The 2,882-nt window shown below is 34.8% G+C and overlaps 1 long non-coding RNA gene across 1 annotated transcript; it reads left to right on the top strand.

The window, feature by feature from the left end:
• The first annotated feature begins 890 nt into the window (after positions 1-890).
• Positions 891-2,210, top strand: LOC104952052 (uncharacterized). The gene is made up of 2 exons (XR_799085.1): positions 891-1,025; positions 1,860-2,210. It is a non-coding gene; the product is annotated as an uncharacterized lncRNA (long non-coding RNA).
• Positions 2,211-2,882: the final 672 nt, after the last annotated feature.

A 2,882-nucleotide genomic window follows, 5' to 3' on the forward strand; every position in this document is an offset into this window, starting at 1 on the left:
TTACTGAAGAGACAGTTAGATACTGCTCTGAGGTCAGCTTTAACTATCTCATCACTTTCTAAACTACATACTGCTCTGGGGTCAGCTTTAACTTTCTAAACTACATGCTGCTCTGGGGTCAGCTTTAACTTTCTAAACTATATACTGCTCTGGGGTCAGTTTTAACTTTCTAAACTACATAATGCTCTGGGGTCAGTTTTAACTTTCTAAACTACATGCTGCTCTGGGGTCAGCTTTAACTTTCTAAACTACATACTGCTCTGGGGTCAGTTTTAACTTTTTTAAACTACATGCTGCTCTGGGGTCAGTTTTAACTTTCTAAACTACATACTGCTTTGGGGTCAGTTTTAACTTTCTAAACTACATACTGCTCTGTGGGCAGTTTTAACTTTCTAAACTACATACTGCTCTGTGGGCAGTTTTAACTTTCTAAACTACATACTGCTCTGTGGTCAGTTTTAACTTTCTAAACTGCATACTGGTCTGTGGGCAGTTTGAACTATCTAATGACCATTTTCATTACCAGAGAACCCAACACAGCCTTGGTTAACCCCATCTTCACGGCCTACTGTATATTTTCTACTTTTTAATGCTGCTTTACTTCAATTTTGAGATGTTTAAATTCTAGTATTGTTTATTTCTACTCTTCAATGTCTACTTATGTGCAATGCCTTGTTTTGTTGTTTTTGATGCTGCTGCAACACAAACATGTCCCAAATTGAAATCAATAAAGTACCTCTTATCTTAATAAGTCTAGGATTTCCTCACTTTATCTAAATAAAACACATTTATAGTTTTGTTATTTTTTGAAGAAGAAAATAATATGTATCTTTGGTGACTAGGTGTTACTGAAAATAATGAAATTCTTCCCGATTGTACGCTGTGTAACATTTGTGATGTTTTTGTTGTGTTGTGTTCAGGTCCAGCAGTTCCTCTGCAGGTTTGAGAGCATCCCCGACATGTTGGAGCTGGACCATCTCACCGTGTCCGGAGACGTGACCTTCGGGAAGAACGTCTCTCTGAAGGTCAACCACTCTCACAGACACTCAACTCTCACGACAACAGTTTACCAAAAAGAAAAAAATCATAAAAAGTCATAATAATAATTAAAAGTAATAATGCAGTATGCCAAAAGAAAAGTGAACAAAAGTCATAGAAGTATGCGATGAAAAGTCATGTTACAAAAAAATGTCATGAAATAGTATATGCTTTAACAATAGCATACAACTGTGATGTACAGTAAGATGTACAGTAAGTCCAAAAACAATTCTTCTAATGACTTTCTAGGATTATTATATTGTTTTGAATCCTATGACCTTTTTGTAATCTTACTTACTTCTTCTCTCATGAATGTTGTTCATACTCGGTACCGATCAGGCATTGATAAACTCTTATAAATAACAAAATACAAAAAAAATGAAATGGAGACAAGTAGATTTCTGACATCACAGAACAGTCGAAGCTCGCCTTTACATCAACGCATGAGTAATACAAATGTAATGACATCATATATATTAGTAAACAGTCGAAGGGGACATTTTTCAATTTTAATACTTTATATACATGTTCCTTAATTTTCAAAACAGGACAGTATTCTTTTTATAGTGAATCAGAATCAGGTTTATCACCAGGTAGGTTGACACGTACGAGGAATTTGACTTGGTGTCGTGGTGCATACATTAAAGTATAACGAAAATGTAAAAAAGAACACAGATAGCGAACTATATTAAGAACAATGTAATGCAGTAATTTACATCGAAATAGAATGCAATAAGTGCTGTATTCGTTCCAACATACCGACTATACCTCTGCCAACAATAAACCAGTCAAATAACTTCCAACCCCTTTACCTCCTTCAGGGAACCGTCATCATCATAGCCAATCACGGAGACCGGATCGATATCCCCGCCGGAGCGATGCTGGAGAACAAAATTGTTTCTGGAAACCTGCGGATCCTCGACCACTGAGGCATTCTGGGAGAAAGAAAAGCGATTTCAAACAAGCCATTTGCACCTTGAAGAGAATCTAAGAGGATTTCTTCTGCTCTAATGAACTATCACACGTTGGTTTCTTTGAATGTAAAGACAACCTGAAGGGTCAAAGGTCAACGTCTTCCTGTCTGCAGACACGGGGGAACGTCCTGTTTCTGAAAACACCGTTTGACCTCTGTGGTGTTTCTGCTGTCAATAAAAAAAGTGCAATACCTTCAACAGAGAGTCATGTGGTGTTTGTGTCTGGAGTTTAATACCAGATTTTGGATTATTTTAAAGGTTTTTTTAAGTCATCTCAGTTTGACTTTACCTTCTGGATTGATGAAAATGTACAATATCAAAATAAAAACCTCCAGAAAGAAGCTCAGATTCAGAGGGACAGACCTGAGTTTCTTTTACAGCATTAAGGTACTGTATGTGTGTATGTATACAGATGTGAACATACATTAACAAACTATCCGTATAGTATTATTATAAACCATTACTTATGCATTGATGTTTTATACAGTTATATATCGGACTACAATTTAAGTTTTTTCTTTAATATGAATTACTCTTCGGATTTATTCTTGATTTATCGTCGGTTTAAATTAAATAAAAATATGAAATGCCGTTACAATTTTCAATACAACTTTCTCATTTTTGTGTCAGTGAAGAGGCATAAAAGCCAGAAACTAAATTAAAGAAACTAAAAAAGAGAATTTAATAAGAAATATATTTCATTAATAGATTTATGACTGACTATTAAATACGTTTTGGTAGTTTGAAGAATTTGCATTTGCACATTTTTTGCATGAGAATTTTACATTTTTAATTAACTAAACTACTTGATATTGCTTTTGCTAATATTGGATTTCACTAAATCCAACTGTCTTTGTAATAAAAGGCCTT

The sequence above is a fragment of the Notothenia coriiceps genome, unplaced genomic scaffold, assembly GCF_000735185.1.
Source record: "Notothenia coriiceps isolate Sejong01 unplaced genomic scaffold, NC01 NC01_scaffold00019451, whole genome shotgun sequence".
NCBI lineage: Eukaryota > Metazoa > Chordata > Actinopteri > Perciformes > Nototheniidae > Notothenia > Notothenia coriiceps.